Below are 20878 nucleotides of genomic sequence, written 5' to 3' on the forward strand. Positions count from 1 at the left end.
TCTATCATAGTTTAAGAAATTCTATAAAGACAATCACACCCAGTGGTCTGTATAGAAGTTAGAATGCAATTCTTTTCTGTTCATAAATCTTAAGATTAATTGGGAAACCTGATAGTGTCCAGCTCCCTAGAGATTCAGTTTCAGGAGCATTCAGGGTCAGGGTCCTCTCAGAAACACTCACCTATTTTTAATTCTTATTCTCTTTTCCACTTCTCCTCCTTTGAGCCAACTTGTCAAACCATTACCTTATTTCTGTCTGAAAGACTGCTCTCCCATTGATTCCTGCAAATAACTTAAAACTCTTGAGTCCTCTATATTCTGGATCTTGATATTTATAGAACAGACTGTGAAATTCAGAGACCTTTTCTCTCTAATCCGACCCTTGCAAATGAAACTTGGACTTTCAGGACTAGCTCTTTCTGCTTTACTCTTTAAACATGGTGTGGTTTAATTTAACAATGTATTTGGTTTTTGTCTTGAGTTCCTGATACAGAGCTCCAAAAACCCTTGAAATGTCTCAAGCAAAAAGAATGTCTTTTTTTATTCATAACTAGCACCTTTGGATCACATATGAGTTTATAATAATGAGGTGACTTAGGATGGGGACCCTATTTAGTTTTTGCCTCAATATGGAGATCATAAGAAAGACCAACTAAATAGCAAGTTGGAACTCCCAGTATCACCCCTGACTTCTGGGGAGTGAAGGCAGGGGGATGCTATAAAAATTCTGAACAATGATATTCTCTAAAGAACTCCGTTGTTCATAAACAAGGTACTAAGAGGGAAGGTGAGTCACCCATAGGAGGTGTAGAAACTCTCCACATCTTCTCCGCCATACTTTGAACTATGCACCTCTTCAGTTTGGTTGTTCCTGTATTGTATCCTTTCTAATAAGCCAATAAAGGTAAGTAAAGTATGTTCCTGAGTTCTTGAGCCATTCTACCAAATTGTTGAAACTGAAGCAGGGTTTGTATGGATCCTTGATTTATTGCTATTTGTCAAAACATGGCCCAGGACTTACAACTGGCACCTGAAGTGGAGGAAGTCTTGTGGCATTGAGTTCTCAACCTGTGGGGTCTGTGCTAATAGTGAGTAGTTTCAAAATTCAGTTAAATCACTGGATGCCAGTAGGTGTCTGGAGAATCAGAGAACTGACTGTTGGTGTCAGGAAGCACCTCAGAACATGGTGATTTTGAAAGTCTGAACTAAGAAAACTAAGCAATGCCTTCATTGTTTTTTGCTGTATTATCACCGCGCCCCTCTCTCATTCCTATCCCAAGCACGCATGCTTTAGTGTCAGTGAATGCAGCACTATGAAAACAGTGTTACTGGAGGTGAAAATAAATCTGTGTTGTGAACTGAACTGTATTCCTCTAAAATTTATATGTTGAAGCCTGAACTTCCAATGTAACTATATTTGGAGATAAGACCTTTAGGGAAGTAATTAAAGTTAAATGAGGCCATAGGATGGGATCCTAATCCCATAAAGCTGGTGTCCTTATAGGAAGAGAAAGAGATATGAAAGATCTCTCTCCACACATGCACACAGAGAAAAGGCCATGTGAGAATACAGCAAGAAAGCTGCTATCTACAAGGCAAGAAAAGTTCTCACCAAAATCCCAATTTGCTGCCACCTTGAATTTAGATTTATAGCCTCTTGAACTGTGAAAAAGTAAATTTCTTTTGTTTAAGCCACTCAATCTTGATATTCTGTTATGGAAGCCTAAGCTGACTGACTAATGCAATCTGATAAAAAAATTTTAAATATTAACACTTCTAGTCAACACCTAAATCTTTTTTAGCTTAAAGACTAACACTGTTTTCCAACAGACTGTAATACCAGGGGTAGGGCAGGTGATTCAATTATTTCAATTCAAGCACTTCTGTTAACGGGTTGCAAAAATAATTCTAGAAACCTAGTTTTAGAAAGTCTGTTTTTTTACTGTAAGCCATTACAGTATAAACTAGAGCTTTTAACTCAAAGTTTAATCTTTCATTCATATATATATAGACTATGCAAACTGAGAAATATAGTTCCTGCTTTCAAGATGTTTACAGTTTTGCCATAGGACAGATATTAACCAAATAATCACACAGTTCCCAGGGGTTCAAGTGGGTGTAACAATCCAAGCATATTATTATTCCACATTTACTGGTATCAGGTTGATGCAGGAAGATAAGAAGAGTCCCAGGAGAGCTCCTTTTTTCTTTTTTTTCCATAAAATGCACAGAAATATACACCTTGTCGTATATATTACATTTCAGAAATTCATTGAGATTATATTATTTTATACTTAGCAATTTATTTTTTAAAATATTTTTTAATGTAAACCATTTTTTTTTTAAGTTTTTCTTGAATTTGGTACAACATTGCTCCTGTTTTATGTTTTGATTTCTTGGTCATGAGGCATGTGGAATCTTAGGTCCCCAACCAGAGATCGAACATACATCGCCTGCTTTGAAAGGCAGAATTGTTAATACTGGACCACTAGGGAGCTTCAAGCACTTTGTATGAGAATTCAAGAATGAGTAATGATGTATATAAAATGTACAGCTAATGGGAAATTGCTGTATAACACAGGGAGCTCAACAAGGTGTGAGGGAGGTTCAAAAGGGAGAGGACATGTGTTTAGAACAATTATTCTCCAATTAAAACTAAATTAAAAAAAATAATGAGTAATGAAAAAGCCAAAAGAACTAGAAGGATTGACTTATGAAGAAAGATTGAAAGGAATAAATGTCTATAACTTGACCAACTGAAAAAGAATATGGCAATGGAAATAAACTCAAATCATTTAGGAAATACAGACATTTCAATAATGAGATAAAAGTAAGGAAATGATTTTTACATTATAGAAAATGAGCCATCTTTATTATTCAATTAGGCATCCAGTTAAAGGTCTTTAAAATGATACATGAGCTCAGAATTGAGGCCAAAAAGTCCCGAGCGACTTTGGTCACTAAAAACAAGGTAGCTACTGGAAATTTTATCTACACATGGTTATCACCACTCAAAACATTTATGATGATAGAAATATTAGGAAAGCTTTCTAATAGTTCAGGAAATAATTTATGGGGGAAAAGATCAAGGAAAGTTAGACTAAGAATTTTCAAAGCCAAGGACTATATATTCTAACACTGACTTGTCATCCTTTGTTAGAAAATTCAGAGCAAAATGACATATTTCCTTTTTGCTATAAGAATCAAACCCTAAACCGTATTAATGATGGTACCAGTGAATGTAGTGATGATGGAAATCTTATGTTGTATGGAAAGCAGTCTTCTTGGGAGTTAATCCAAGGAAAGGTAAAGAACCATGTTTTTCCATGAAGTTCCAAGAAATACCTCACCAAAGAGTCCCCAATCCACTTACTATCCTCAACAAATAAAGTGCATTTACCTGGAATTAAGAACTGTTGAGGTGAATTATAATATTCTCTCATTTAAAATTTTTTAATTACATGATTTTAAATTGAGCCTGCAAGTCTATTGAATCAGTTATGAAAACCAAAGACCTTTTAAAAGTACACATAAGAAAAAAAAAGTATTCTAATAAATATTTTAAATACCACTCAAATATTAATAGTACAGTGTAATGTTTGCTTCTCCCTGAAATAAGTTCATTCTTAAAGATGCTTCAAAGAGAAAAGGAAAAGGAAGAAGCCAGGAAAACTCATTGTTCTAGCAGCCCAAAGCTAACCCAGGGTTTAATGCCTAAGGCATTCTATATGGAAACAGCACAGATAAGAGAGCAGCTTTTGGGGTAGACTTACAAAGGAAGTTCCTGAGAATATGAACTAGTACATTTAAGTAAATGATGCATTATTAATATCAAAGTTATTTTCTAATGTCTTCAAATACCAAGATAAACATTGCCACTGTGAACTCTTAAGTTACAATCTTTCCATATCCTACTGAAATCTCTGCTGTAGCAAATGGGACATCCCTTGGATTTTAAAATTCCATCACAACATCTCTGCCTTTTAAGTGGGAAGACCACCCAAAAGAAGGCTTTGATCTAAAAGTAATGCAATACTTTAAAAAACTGAAGATGAGCAATAGCAATGGTCAATGCGGAACCCTTTGATCCTTGTAGTCATTCCCTGTAGGATATCCACAAGGTCTAGGTATCCAGTGAGAAAGAAATATGCAAGAATTTAGATGCATGCTGCTGCTGCTGCTGCTGCTAAGTCGCTTCAGTCGTATCCGACTCTGTGCGACCCCATGGATGGCAGCCCACGAGGCTCCCCCATCCCTGAGATTCTCCAGGCAAGAACACTGGAGTGGGTTGCCATTTCCTTCTCCAATGCATGAAAATGAAAAGTGAAAGTGAAGTCACTTGGTCGTGTCCGATCCTCAGCGACCCCATGGACTGCAGCCCACCAGGCTCATAGGTGCCTAAAATTCTGTATATAATTTCAAGATATCCTTTTCCCTAGTGTGAATTCCTACATTAATTTGGGAATATTTTAGTTTAGTAAACTGTTTTGAGTTGTCATTAAACTAGAGAACATTATACTATAATCTGGAGAGAAAACTTCCTTCCACTATTGTTAATCATTTATCAATTTTGAATCAAAAGCATTTATTTTAATAAAACATTAATCAAAATAAACAATACTTCCAGAAAATTTTGTACACTGTAAATAGCAATAAATATCCAGAATTAGTAGAAATAAAACCAAAGTTGCAGGTTGCTTTTTCTTTGAGGGATGGCTAGAAGTATATAGATTGACACTGGTTATTTTTAACTTATGTTAGAAACAGTGGTTAAAATTTTGGACTCTGCAGTGGTTTTTAAACTATGTTCCAGGAAACCACTGGGTGGATTTCCATAGAGAATCATGGATTCCACAAAGGTTACATTTTAAGTAAAATTTAAAATCTACCTTAAAATGTTTTTAAACCAAATACACATGCACACACACACACACACACACACCAAAAGAAATGAGAAATTGTATCTAGACAGGCAGACTCAGACTCTGACTCGACTAGATGTTTGAAGTTGAGTAATAGATGAAATCTTTCACATTCTCAATTTCCCTCTCTAGAAATGGAGATGATAAGAGTATATTCATATCTCGGAGTCACTGGCAGGAAAAAACGAGATGCTGCAGGGAGACAGTACAGCACCATGCTTCAGAACACAGGTCCCATAACAATGGGGCCTTACATATGGTACCTGGACCAACAAGAGCATCAGCTTCAGCTGGAAGCATGTTAGAAGCGCAAATCCCTAGGACCTGATCCACAGACTTCCCTGGTGTCTAAGACAGTAAAAAATCTGCCTGCCAGTGCAGGAGATGCAGGAGAGGTGGGTTCAGTCTCTGGGTTGAAAAGATCCCCTGGAAGAGGAAATGGCAACCCACTCCAGTATTCTTGCCTGGAGAATTCCACAGACAGAGAAGCCTGGTGGCCAACAGTCCATAGCACTTAGCACACACACGCACAGGACCCGCTCCACACCAGTTCAGGGTGGGACTTGCAGTTTGTGTTCTAAGAAGCCCTTCAGGTGGTTCTAATGCAACTCGGGTGAGATACATAACCCTAGACTCAGCTCCTTAAGTTTGAATCCGGAATCCTAGGTTGGCCATTTAGTAGGTACATATCGTGGGCAAGTTACCAAATTTCCATAATCCATGCAAAGTTTATGAAACAGAATAATAAATATTTGTTATTAAAGTACTTGGGATAGTGCTGGACTACATTAAGCATCTCATGATTATGATCTAAATTATCACTATTATTATTATTACACGTCATTGTGAAACAGAAGCCAGTAATAAAAAGCTTCAGTATGTTCAAGTTCCAATAAAATGCTTCCATTCAAGTTCAAGGTAAAGAAAAAGAAAATGAAAGCTTATGGCTACATATAGTGACTTCTATATATTTTTGAAAGTAAAACACATAGAAAGGTGCCCAATAGACTTATTTTTAAGTTCAAAAAAAACTCAGGTTGCCTTGTCTTCGTAAAATTGAACTTGTTGGAGGCAGACACACTAAAACTAAAATTGATTCACCATGATCATTCCAGCAGTTTTAAAATTCAAAGATTAGAAGGACACACTGTTCCTTCTAATGTGCTGATTTTATTCTTTTTATAGTCCAAATGTCCACACAGCGCCAGGTTTGAATGCTAAGTATGACACCTCAGTATTTTTTTTTTGTTCTTTGTATCTTGTAAAGGTTCAAAGAAAGGCAAACACGCCAATATGCATATGGCCTGACATTTAGTTCTTTAATGCTGTGACAAGGAAGAATGATGGCAGGTTAGGATACTGAGAATGGAGATGTTCATGCTTGGGTGAGATGGTCATGAATACGATAGCAAGCATCTGCTTCTTTACAGCCCAAGGCCCTGGAACTTCATAGCAATATGATCATGCCATCTGTAAGCATGGGAAATGCTTTTTAAGGGTCTTAATTTGCAGTTTATCATATTTATTATGTTTTACTATTAGTATCTTTTCCTATAATAATAGCACATTAAAGTCCATAGAGCCTGGAACTTTCTGTGCGAGATTTCTGACAACTAGTTCAGGCTTCCTATTTCTTTGATTCACTAAGCTTTACCTTTTCTAAGACCTTGCCCATTTTATCTCAATTTTCAAAAGTGTTGATCCAAAGATCATTCACAAATTCTTCACATTACCTTTTTTTAAATCTCTGCAACATCTGGAATTAGGTCTCTTTCTTTATTTTGATATTACTTATTTGTGCCTTATACTTCATTGAACCATATTGTTAATCAAATTTTATCTGTATTAGTACTTTCCCACATAACAAATTTTTGGCTTTTTTTCCCTTTCTTACAACTTTTAACATTTATTTTTGACTGCTCTGGGTCTTCGTTGCTTTGTAAGGGCTTTTCCCTAGTTGTGAAGAGTGGGGCTACTCTCTAGGCACTGTGTGCAGGCTTCAGAGTGTGGTGGGCATCTCCTGTTGTGGAGCACAGGCTCTAGAGTGTATGAGCTTCAGGAGTTGCAGCACATGAGCTCAGTAGCTGCAATTTCCAGGCTTTAGGGCATAGGCTTAACAGTTGTGGCATGCTGGCTTAGATGCTCCACAGTATGTGGGATCTTCCTGGACTAGGGATGGAATGCCTGCACTGGCAGGTAGATTCTTTACTACGTAGCCACCATGTAAACACTTAAAAAATAAAGAAAAAAAAACTTCCTGGTGTTTATTTCTATGACATTAATTTCTGCTTTTATCTACATTACTATGTCCTTTTTATTTGCATTTGTTTTGAGTTTCTTCTTATAATTTGTAAATTTATGTTTAGCTCATTTATTTTCAACATCGTTTCTGTTAAGTAGTTAGAATAGGAAAAAGGAATCCAGAATGGCGGTGGCTAAAAGACAAGGAAGGGAAAAGCCTGCAAAAATAGAACAAAGGAAGAACAAAAATAGAACAAAGAGGACCAGAGTGAGGACCTCAAGTAAAACAAACAGCACTCCTGGCTAGCCCAATTTACATAAGGCAGGCCCAGGGAGAGGAGAAAAAACATAAAAAGGCGAGCCAAAATTGGGTCAGGGCCTCTCTTTGCATCTTTTGGGTCGCCACGCCCTCACTCCTTGAGGATGTATTTTCTTTTACGTTCTAAATAAAACTGGTCTGTAACATGGGGCTGTAACACTGGTCCATCTGAGGGCTGGAACACTATTCTGTCCAAGGACTGTAACGCTGGTCCGTCCGTCGCTTCAAATTTTTGTTGCAACGAAACAGAACCGAGAAAATTCCAAACTCCCCCAACATTTCCAAATAAATGTTTTGGCTGTTTTCAAATAGTGTAAGACATAGTAATATTTTTATTATAGTTTTCTTAATTTCTCATCAATTTCTATACCTGTGAGGATGTATTCTTTAAGACATGGATTATTTTAATTTCTTAATTTCCAAGATATTGAAATATTGTACTTAATTTCATTATTGATTGTTATTTGAATTCTAGATTGATTATATAGTTATTAAAATAGCTATCCTTAGAAATGCTTAGGAACATTCAATATGGTCAAGTTTTGAATGATCAGCTTTAGTAAATATTCTATGTGTGTCTGAAAGAAAGAGTGTTCTGTAGTTTTGTGACCTGGCAATCTATTTGCATCCATTGGGTCATATTTTTTAATCACATCCTATAAGCCTTCCATATTCTTTACTGATTTTGTTTGCTTCCCATCAATTACTCAGAGACAGTTGTTAAATTCTACTACTATGATTGTGAATTTGTTAGTGTCTTCATTTTAGTATTTTCTTTGTGTATTTTAGGGTTATGTTTTCAGATATATACACATTTTAAAAATTTTATGTTTCTTGGAAATTGAAACTGTTAGTATTATATAATGACTTTTTTTTTCCTCTAGTAACTCTATGAACCTTAAATTCTATTTTGTCCCATATCAAATAGATACACCAGTACACCAGTTTTTAGATTTTATTTGCATGGTTACTTTTCATCTTTTGCATTTAACTTTTTATATGGCCTTGTAGTTTAGATGTGTCTTTCATAATGTTTTTCATTCAGAGGATTATTTATTTTGGTCTCATAAAATTTATTCATTCAATAAAAGTTTACTGAGAACCTAGTATGTACAGGGCATTGTACTAGGCACTGCAGTTGTTATAAAGACAAAATTGCATATGTAGAATCTGAGCTAGTCCTTAATCATTTTTCTGAATATCCATACCAGGCTCATTGAGGGAGCTAAATACATTGATGTGGTCTGCTCTCTGTCCTTCTATCAGCCCAACTTAAACTTTTGCCTTCCTCAAATCAGTCATAATTCAAAACAAATAAGACACACTAAAAAATATTTCCACCAAACTGACCAAATTAAAGACATGACATTTCATTTGGTAACCTGCTCAAAATTATAAAAACCATTGTATTTTCCCCACCCTCTATCACCCAGGGCAAAATTTCCAGACAATTCTAATCCCATTGTGTTCTATTCTTTAAAAACTGCATTTTTTTAAAAAAGTCTTCAGTGTCCTAAATGTGACATGTTCAGTGATTTTAGCAATGCTTTTGTCTAAATTGGGTCAATTAGACAATTTACATTTAATATAGTTACTGATTTATTTATATTAAAGCCTACCATTTTATATTGGGTTTTCTAATTAGCCTGTTTCTTAAATGCTTCTTTCTGAATCTGTTCTTTGTTTGGAAGGATGACCAATAATAATGTCATAGTGAATTAAAATGATAAGCATTAAATCATGTGACAACAATAATGCATCTGTTGGAAATGAGTTAATGTGAAGTCAAGTCCTTGGATTATCCAGGGAGAGGCAAATTTTATTAATATTAGAAAAATTTAAGATGTATGTGATAATTGATATGTAAACTGCTAAAAGGAATAAAGTACATAACTTCCAAACTATTGGAGGGAAAACACAGGAGGATAAAACATATTCTTCAATCTATCTTTATTGTTCTTCATGTCTTTTTAGATCTCATGCTTTTGTTCTGCTTCCTTTAGCAAAAACCTACTGATGAAAAATCCTCTCAGTTTTACTTTATCTGAAAACATATTTTTCTTATGGTGTTGGGTATTAGTGGATGAAAAGGATTTTTTTCCTTCAGTATATACTAAAATTGTCAGCCCCCTTTCTTCTGACTACCATTGCTGATGACAAGAGAGCTATATCAGTCCAATATCTTTTGAAAGGAATATCTACTTCCCCACCCTCAGTTTTGTTTGTTTTGTGAATTCTAAGATTTTTTTCTTTGTTTTTGATGTTTTTAAATTTCATTATGATGTGTCTAAATGTAATGGTCTTTGTACTTACACAGGTTAAGATTCACTGACCACTTACTTGAATCTATAGATTGGTGTCTTTCATCAGTTCTGAAAAGATACCAACCCGCCATGCCATCCATTCATTCTTCTAATCATGATCCAATGAAACCTCCCATATTGCTTAACCTGTCTCTTTGCAACATGTGCTTTAGGTAATTTCTTCTGATTTTTCTTCTACCTAATTTCTCTTCAGCTGTGTATAACCATTTGTTAAACCTATTCATTGAGTTTTCAATATCTGCTATTGTAAATTTTATTTATAGAAGTTATATTTCATGATTTTTCAAATCTGCTTAGTCATTTTTATACTTTTATGCTCCTTTCAGACATATACAAGCTTGTCTTTTACTTCTTTGAACATAAAAATAATAGTTGTTTTTAAGCTGGTCTGATACAATTTATTAAATGTTCTGAAGTCCATTTAAGCTTTCATTTTTTTTCCTGCCAATTCTCTCTTTGTGCCTTTTTTCTATGTGTGTACATTTATCTTTGACTGCTGCTGCTGCTGCTAAGTCGCTGCAGTCGTGTCCGACTCTGTGTGACCCCAGAGACGGCAGCCCACCAGGATCCCCCATCCCTGGGATTCTCCAGGCAAGAACACTCGACTAGTCCTGCTTATTAATTTGCTTCAAAAGATTATTTGTAGGGAATCTTTGATACCTATAACAAAAGTAACATTTTTCAAATAAGATTTCTATTTATTTTTACCAAAAGCCTAGGGAAACTACAAGTCTGAGTCTTTTTTAGTAAAACCTCATGGCTCCATTCCAAGGTTTTTGGTGTGAATTCAGCCTGCAAAACTGCCTAAGAACCATCTAATTGTGATTACTTCTCAGGGACTTATTTTCACCCCTGATCTGCTGAACACACAGGTATCAATAAATTTTTTGTAGGCTCATAGGTGCTGGGTGTGAAGTTTTACTGTAGTTTAACTCTTACTGAAAACCTTCTGAATATACTTCAGTCTGGAGGATCAAAAATCAGCAAACACTTCAGTCCATGGACAAACTGGCTTCACAAGATTCAAGATGACATTTTAATTTCTTATCTTTCTCCTAATGAGTAATTTTTCATTTGGTCCTCAACTTGGACAGGAAAGAAGGCATAAACTTGATGTTTTGTTTCATTTGTTCTTGTTTTGTTTTTTAAGTGAGCTGTCCTTGTTTAAGACAATAAGATATATATTTTTTTTACAGATGTGGAATGTAGGCACACAGCTTCTTTATTATAATTAAGATTTAGTCATCATTGGAAGAAAGCTATGACCAACCTAGACAGCATATTAAAAACCAGAGACACTACTTTGCCAACAAAGGCCCGTCTAGTCAAAGCTATAGTTTTCCAGAAGTCACATATGGATGTCAAAGTTGGACTATAAAGAAAGCTGAGCACCGAAGAATTGATGCTTTTGAACTGTGGTGTTGGAGAAGACTCTTGAGAGTCCCTTGGACTGCAAGGAGATCCAATCAGTCAATCCTAAAGGAAATCAACCCTGAATTGTAAGGACTAATGCTGAAGCTGAAACTCCAATACTTCGGCCACCTAATGCTAAGAACTGACTCACTGGAAAAGACCCTGATGCTAGGAAAGATTGAAGGTGGGAAGAGAAGGGGACAAAAGAGGATGAGCTGGTTGAATGGCATCACCAGCTCGATGGACATGAGTTTGAGTAAGCTCCAGGATTTGGTGATGGACAGGGAAGCCTGGCATGCTGCATGCAGTCCATGGGGTCACAAAGAGTCAGACACGAATGAGTGACTGAATTTAGTCATCATTATTTGACATGAAAATAAGTCTAACTCACATCATTTCTGCCCTGCATTAACATTATCCATGTACTCATTCAATTAATGTTTATTAAGTGTTTGTTCTCTGACATTACTAGTCAAAATGTGGCTTGTATCACTTAGGAACTTAAGAATACTGAGTTATTAGGTCACTTTCAAATTTCTTAAAAATAAAAATAGATATTAAAATGTAATTAGGTCACAGTGAATGTGTTCTAAAACTCAAGATAAAATATATTACAAAATAATAAAAGTAGGAATCTTGAATCTCTGAATCTGGTGTGAATTTCTTAGGTTTTTTTTTTAGATTATTCAAAAATATTTTGTTTTGAAAAGAGAAAGTATTAGAAAGAAGACATTTAAGTCAAAATGGAGCTCCGAAAAGGACATTTAAAATTACTATGTGATAACAAGAGAAATCTTCACATAGTATTTAAAAGTGACACATTCATGTGCCTTAAGATCCCAGTATTAGTTTGTGACAGAAATAATAGCAAGAGTACACAGAAAGATTTCCTCAAAACTTATTTTTAGAGTTATGGAGCACTTTATAAACTTTTGGATAAATAGAAAAATTCAATGACCAAAAGGTTATCTAAACATAAACTCTACTGAAAACAAGTATAGGACCTAATTCCAAAGTGTTCCGTAACATAACTGAGGCAGTAATTATCTGACTTTGGGAAGAACAGTAGGAGTTCTTCAGCATATAGCATAATTTTTACCTAAGAAAATACTCGCTTTACATTTCTAACAACAGTTTTGATAGACAGGAACAAGAAGCATTTGCACTATGATTTTTCAGTGCCTTATAATACAGTGAATGTTTTCTAAATGTCATAGTTTAAATTTCATGAGGCGTGAAATCTCCTTTGAAATGAAATTTAAAGCCTTTTTCAAATAAGAAGACTAATCTTACAGTCAAAAACATTTTATATTCCCAGACATTATTAACCTTGGAGTACTGCTTGCAAAACGATAATACTTTGTGACATATTAAGATTGAATTTGTCTTTAAATAATTATGTTGAAGAATGCATTTAAAATAGATCAGATTGCAAGAGATGTGGTAAATGTGTACAAAAGCAGGATTTCCATTTGCTAATACTAAATGTAACTATTCATCATTTATATGGTAATATTAACACATATTTGAGCAGATGACTTCTAAAGAAACCTATTTTTGGATTAATCATGGTGCTTAATGTCAAAAGTGATAACATTGCACAATAACCTAGAAAAGAATTGACATTAACTTCCTATACTACTTTTAAATACAAAAAAGACATAATTATTTTTTATTGAAAAAGTGCAAAGTTCTTTTCATAAATTTCAGTGCTATTTTGGCGCATCCCAAAATGTTTTAAAAAGGTGGCTTAAAAAACATTAGTTATACTTTTGAACAGCTTGTTTTCACAGTTTGTTTTTAATTATAACTAGACGTTTGTGAAACTTTTTGTAAGAAGAATGCTTGATGATTGCCCATTTTTCTAACATGGACTGTCAATACCAAAAACAATTTCACATATGAAAGGTAACGATGCACTAATGCTTTTCATGTGCTTCGAGTCCTTCAAACCTTAATAACTATGGAAAGTACTGTGTATCTTTTTCAATTTTTATTCTTTCATAATAGGACTAATAGCAATTTCCATTTTCTTGATCTTGATGTTTTAAAACATAACCATAACTAACAAGTCAGACAGATGAAAAATAATTCTGGTAATAATAAAGACTGGTCCATCAACCTCATACTCGTCCATAAGGGAAAAAACACAGCCACTCCTAGGGTAATACATATCCCACTCAAATTACTGACTTCCACCCTTCTCCTCAGGGCTTTTTCACACTAAATATTCTTCCTCTGCATCTGGACAATTACCAGTTCTTCTGAGCCTTTGGCCCCACCTGCTGGTTGGCCATGAGAGTTGATGACCAGATGCTCTTAATTTCTCTCTCAGAAATCTATGTTCAGGCATAGCTTCTTTCACTTCGCTTATTGCTGCTGGCTTGATACACATTGTTCATTAAGTAGTTAATTTCAGCACAGTAAATAGTTGTGTTGCCCAGAGGTACAACTACTGAACATCCCATTTGTTCTTGCTTTCTCTGTGCTGGTCTGTGCCTCATGAAAAGTCTCTTTCCTTTTCACCTTTCATTCTCATCATCAATCTCTGCTGCTGCTGCTGCTAAGTCGCTTCAGTCGTGTCCTACTCTGTGCGACCCCATAGACGGCAGGCCCCCAGGCTCCGCCATCCCTGGGATTCTCCAGGCAAGAATACTGGAGTGGGTTGCCATTTCCTTCTCCAGTGCATGAAAGTGAAAAGTGAAAATGAAGTCGCTCAGTCGTGTCCGACTCTTAGCGATCCCACGGACTGCACCCTACCAGACTCCTGCGTCCGTGGGATTCTCCAGGCAAGAGCACTGGAGTGGGTTGCCATTGCCTTCTCCTAAATCCCTCTAATTTTCACTTGAGAACCAAAAAAATGGCTGATACAACATAACATTAACAACCTGAATCAAGAATATGAAAAAATGCAGAGCATATTTTAAGCCCTCCAAGGAATTGAAAAATTTCCCCTCACTCCTGATAAAATTGTTCAACTGCCTCCTTCTAAAACTAATATTCCTCATAGCCAGGATTCAAAAGACACAGAATTTTTTTTCCCATTTATATATGTTTAATTCTTTAGTTATATTAAGGCAAAATTTTGTGTAGGGTACGTGTGTGTGTGTGTGTGTGTGTATGTATGTGTGTGAATTGGTTTATTCTTTTACTTAATATTCAGAGTACAAATGTTTTTTGAAAATGCTCTCCAAAGTTACAGTAAATGAACTTAAATAACCTGTGTTTATATTGGATGCTACTTATATTAAAGTCTTTTATCTTTATTCTCAGTTTAATTTCTCCCCAGTAAGAGAACATTTTCTTTAATACTCCGAGTACAAGGACGCAAGTCACAATCTGCAATAAGTGTTTATGCTAACCTACTTCTCCCAAAGATCCATTTGTACATTTTTAAAGTTTTAATATATATTAAAAGTATTGATTCTTCCCAGAGGAATTAATATGATATAACAGACCACCATTGTTCAGATCAAATAAGACCCATGAAGAAAAGGTATTTCTAGCCTTTAAAATCGGTTTATGTAATTTGCAACTACACTTGCAATTTCCATTATTACAACATCATTCTCATTTTAATCATTTGAAAGATAAATTGTACGTCCAACTGAGAAGTCTCCAGTGGCTCAGCAGTAAAGAATCTGATTGCAACACAGCAGATGCCAGAGATGTGAGTTCTGGCGTCTTGGATGGGGAAGATCCCCTGGAGGAGAAAATGGCAACCCACTCCAGTATTCTTGCCTGGAGAATCCATGGACAGAGGAGCCTGGTGGGCTACGGTCCACGGGGTTGCAAAGAGTCAGACACCACTGAAGCAACTGAGCACACACACACGTCCAGATGAATCCTTGAACACAAGAAAAAACTCTTGACTTTCATCGTCTAAACTTAACAGAGCATTTTGAATTTCCTTGCTTACAAATGCTTCACAGAGAATTATTTGTGGTGAAATTCCATTAGGATTCTCAAATGATTGCTGAAACAACTAAATAGCCTTCCTGGCCCAGAAAGGAGTCAACACAGATACTTGCCTCCTATTTAAGTTTTTAGCATAGGGAAAACTGTTTTTGCTAATTATAGGCACATAATGCTTCGCTGGTTCCAAGAGAAGGATCTCTAAACTAGAAGGAAGAAGCTTTGTGCTCTTTATTGTTTGAGGGGTTTGTTCAGCACTTAATAGTTTATGAAGTTCTTTAATTTATTTTATTTCATTAAACATGTTCCTGACTTCAGCTTCTCTAATGGACTCGACACATCAGTAAAACTTCTTTTTAATTTCAGCTGCCATATCCAAAATCAGGATAATGAAAAATGGTTTTTGTTATAAAAAGAATGTAAGTTTGTACTAGGTTGTAAACTATCTTAACCTTTTTCTTTTTTTGATTGACCCTACTCAAATACATTGGCTCATGTACCACAAGTATTGATATAGAAAACACAGTTTTATTGTGGAAAATTAGAAGCCCAATATAGAGAAATGAATATCCAGGGGGCTGAAACTATTGCTAATTTTAAATTGTCCAATCTGGAATCTTATTATGTATCATGTAGAATTTTAACCAAAATTATGTTATTAGGAAGAATTATCACTATCATCAAATAACATCTCTTCAAAAATTGTTAAAATAATTGTTTGTTTCTTTATTAGCTGTGTAGTCATATAAAACCTTGATAGATGATGCTAATGAAGATGCTATTTGAGAGCCACGATTTATTTAGAGGGCTATTTATAAATTTTGAAATATACAGTATAAAGTCAACATTTGACAACTATTTGAAAGCACATCACAGAAACACTGACTTTCATTTTAAATAAGGATAAGCTGATTTTAATATTTGAAACATGTTATATGACTTAGATGGAAATGTAGAAAAGTTATCATAGTGATTTGAATGATTCAGAAAATTTACTAGGCTCTATTACATTTACTAGCTCTTGAAACAGAGAAGGCAATGGCACCCCACTCCAGTACTCTTGCCTGGAAAATCCCATGGACGGAGGAGCCTGGTAGGCTGCAGTCCATGGGGTCGCTGAGGATTGGACATGATTAAGTGACTTCACTTTCACTTTTTACTTTCATGCATTGGAGAAGGAAATGGCAACCCACTCCAGTGTTCTTGCCTGGAGAATCCCAGGGACGGGGGAGCCTGGTGGGCTGCCATCTATGGGGTTGCACAGAGTTGGACACGACTGAAGCGACTTAGCAGCAGTAGCAGCAACAGCTCTTGAAAAATACCATTAAGACGTGACCTATAGTGACATGTCTCCACTACATATTTGTCACTCATATGCTTTATGCTCAGCCAAATTTAAAAGTGAAATATGCCATCGGAGCATAAAGACTCTGAGTCAGACTTTTAAACTATGAAGGATTGAAGATGAGATGGTTTTAATTTTTAATGCATCTTCCCCACAAAATCCAATGGAAACATTTTCTTTATCACTGTCTGTCAAGTAGCTGTTAACTCTCCTAATAGAATGATATTTTATATTACAAAAATTGCATTAGTTATTTGGGCTGCTATAACAAAATATCATAGACAGGGTGGCTTAAGCAACAGACATGTATATGTCAGTTCCCAAGACCGGAAGGCCAAGGTCGAGATACAGGCTGATTCTTTTTCTTAGTGCAGTCTTCCCTCCTGGCTTCTTGCTATGTCTTTTCATGGTGGAGAGAGAGCAGAAGAATGAAAGAGGGAGAGACTAAGATAGCTCCCTTAGTCTCTTCTCAATAAAGGCACTAATTCCATCACGAGGGCTCCACCCTCATGACCTAATTACCTTCCAAGGCCACATCTCCACACTGACTGTTAGGACCCCCACTTATGAAATGTAAGGGACACAGTTCAGTGCATAAAAAAAGTTTATCCTTAATTATGACTTGTCACCCAGAGAACTGGTAAAATTCACAAATAGCTATAGCAGTCTCTCCAACTCTCATCATCCTTCCCCAATATACCCAAAATGTGTTTATTGAATCTTTAAGAAATTATTTTTTTCATTTCTAGTAAGGCCATTATAGAAAAAGAAATAAAATGTTAATAGGGCTTTCTTGTGAAGTTATTAAATGCTTACAACACATGTTTGCTATCTTATCAGAATAGAAAAGGTTATACCACTAATATTAATACTTAAGCCTCTGTAGCCTATGAATAGTGTAAAAACCAAACAGAATGTCAAGAACAGCTCTGAATTTTCTGCTTAATATGATACCTATTTTAGGCTTTTGAAAATATACATACTAATTAATGGAACCAAGTAACAGACCTAGGAGATGTTTAGAAGCCTGTGACAGCCAAATGTGATTGGGACCTCATTAAGATTAAGATTATGCACTGATGACTGAAGTTATTGGCAATGGCACGCAATTTCAGTTCTACTGGAAATAACATGTTTCTGAGGAATTACTTGGGTAACATCTCTTTGCACAAAGTAATTATCTTTTGATGTTTTGACATGGACGACACTTGTTAATGGCAGAGCCTTAAGGTGTTACAAATGCACAAATCACTGTCAGACACTCTCAATTACATAATGTGGGGTATTTTTATACTAACATTCTCATCTTCAAAAAAGTACTTAAGTTACTTCTGCTAACAGTTTTGTATAAACGCTTCTTATATAGAGGGTTTCCATATCAAATATAGTAACCCACTTGTGAATACCCAGAGAAACGACCTGAGGACAACACTAAATAAGGTACAAATTCAAGAGGATGTTGAAGAGTTAAGTCAGAATTAAGTGTATTTTGAAACAGAGAGTGACATGTATTGGCAATAAGGTGAAATTGCGGTGAAGTTCAATGACAGAAAAGAGCTATATTTAGTCCTACACAGATCTGAGTATGATATCGCAGGTGGATGCTATTATATCAGGTTTATGTTCGTATATTGACCTGGCCCACCAATGTTTATGACAGAAAATAGAATAGCTTATAAACACTAATTCGTGGAAACAGGTGCAGGTACCAAAATATGTATATTGAATTTGAAGCACACTATTATTACACGGAGAAGAGGATTACCTTCCTAATTATATTTTAATATGAAGTTGGCATCTCCAGAACACATACTGTGTATTGAAAAGGAAGATGCTTTAGCAATATGCTGACACAATCCAAATATGCAAGACACTGGTTTGTCTCACACACAGACACACACACACACACACACACACACACACACACATATACCCCCACACAGACAAACCTGGAAAATTTGGATCTTGAATCCACTCCCTTTTCACTGAGGTTTCATGTTAAAAATGCACTTACGCCTTTCCTTTGAAACTACTTGCTCTGAACTGTCTACAACAACTTGTCAGTATCATTTGTAGGAAAAGTAGTTAAGTCCGGTAATTAACCATCATTTCCCTCTTGCATCTCAGAGAAATAGGTTGCTGGGACTAAGACTTTGTTCCTCGAGATCTGGTCATGGCATGGGATGATTAATGGACCTCTTATTCTCTGATAAATTCTACACACAAGTTTGAAGGTGCACCAAAGTTGCTGGTGGGCAGGGAGTCAGCACTGGGAAGTCAAAGATCAAAGATAGATGGAGAACAAACATGTGGACACAGGGTGAAGGAGGAGGATGGGATGAATTGGGAGATTAGGACTGACATATAAACAGTCAGTCAGTCAGTTCAGTCGCTCAGTTGTGTCCGACTCTTTGCGACCCCATGGACTGCAGCATGCCAGGCCTCCCTGTCCATCACCAACTCCTGGAGTCCACCCAAACTCATGTCCATTGAGCTGGTGATGCCATCCAACCATCCCATCCTCTTTCATCCCCTTCTCCTCCTGCCCTCAATCTTTCCCAGCATCAGGGTCTTTTCAAATGAGTCAACTCTTTGCATCAAGTGCCCAAAGTATTGGAGTTTCAGCTTCAACATCAGTCCTTCCAATGAACACCCAGGACTGATACCATGTGTAAAACAGATAGCTAGCGGAAACCTGCTATAAAGCACTGGGATCTCAGCCTGGTGCTCTGTCATGACTCAGATAGGTAGGATGGGAGAGTGGAGAGGAAGGTCCAAGAGGGACGAGATATATATATACACATAGCTGATTCACTTCATTATACAAAAGGAACTAACACAGCATTGGAAAGTAATTATACTCCAATTAAAAAAATAGATGGAAAATGAAATATATAAAGTAGATATAAGAAAATATGAAGACAAAGGTAGGGGCCTAGAGAAGTAGAAGGTGAAACAAAAGGAAACGGGAGAGGTGTGTATTATACACATTGTAGAATGCTTTATTTTGTGCTATAAGGTGGAAAAAAGAACTTTCACAGTCTGGGCAGAGTGTTCAGATGGCATGTTGCTATAAGAAAGCCAAGGATAAAAGTGCTTTCACTGCAAAATTCTGCAGTGACAACATATAACAATGAAGGCTACCACCATCTGAGTGAGGGCAGTACACAGACATGTTTTCTAGTTTCTAGTCTTTTTTTGCTGCACTGCAGGGCATGCGGGAACTTAATTCCCCAACTACGGATCAAACCCGCACCCCCTGCATTGGAAGCCCTGGCTTAACCACTTTTCTGGATCACTGTCAGGGAGTCCTAGTTTCCAGTCTTTAAAACAAATCTATAACAGGCTTCCCAGGTGGTGCAAGTGGCAAAGAATCCGCCTGCCAACGAAGGAGACAAAAGAGATGGGGGTTTGATCCCTGAGTTGGGAAAGTCCTCTGGAGTGGCAACCCACTCTAGTATTCTTGCATGAAAAACTCCATAGACAGAGGATCCTGGTGGGCTACAGTCCATGGGGTCATTGGGGTCACAAAGAGTCAGACACGACTGAGCAACTGAGGACTGATGCTAAAGCTGAAACTCCAGTACTTTGGCCACCTCATGTGAAGAGTTGACTCATTGGAAAAGACTCTGATGCTGGGAGGGATTGGGGGCAGGAGGAGAAGGGGACGACAGAGGATGAGATGGTTGGATGGCATCACTGACTCGATGGAGGTGAGTCTCAGTGAACTTCTGGAGTTGGTGATGGACAGGGAAGGCCTGGCGTGCTGCGATTCATGGGGTCGCAAAGAGTCGGACACGACTGAGTGACTGATCTGATCTGATCTGGTGCTCACTTGACAGACTGAGATACAAAATTGAAAGTGAAAGTCGCTCAGTTCTGTCCGACTCTTTGTGACCCCATGTACTCTATAGTCCATGGAATTCTCCAGGCCAGAATACCAGAGTTGGTAGACTTTCCCTTCTCCAGGGCATCTTCCCAACCCAGGGATCGAACCCAGGTCTCCCACACTGCAGACGGATTCTTTACCAGCTGAGCCACAAAGGAAGCCCGAGGATATTGGAGTGGGTAGCCTATCCCTTCTCCAGCAGATCTTTCTGACCTAGGAATCAAACAGGGGTCTTCTGCATTGCAGGTGGATTCTTTGCCAACTGAGCTATAACGGAAACCCCTGAGAATCAAAGGATCTTATGATTTAAGTGACTTGCCAGAAGCAACAGAGCTCTTAAGTGGAAAACTCTAAGACTCCTACTTCCTCCATGACACCATTTTGACAGATTATTTATTTACAGTAGTCTACATTTGCATTATTTCTGATACATTAAGGCAGCACTTGGTAGTTCCTTTCAGGGCACAAATCTCCTTGAAAGTGCTTTTAGTTGATACCCATTGCTTAAAT

This window comes from Bos javanicus, chromosome 12 (assembly GCF_032452875.1).
Source record: "Bos javanicus breed banteng chromosome 12, ARS-OSU_banteng_1.0, whole genome shotgun sequence".
Lineage (NCBI taxonomy): Eukaryota > Metazoa > Chordata > Mammalia > Artiodactyla > Bovidae > Bos > Bos javanicus.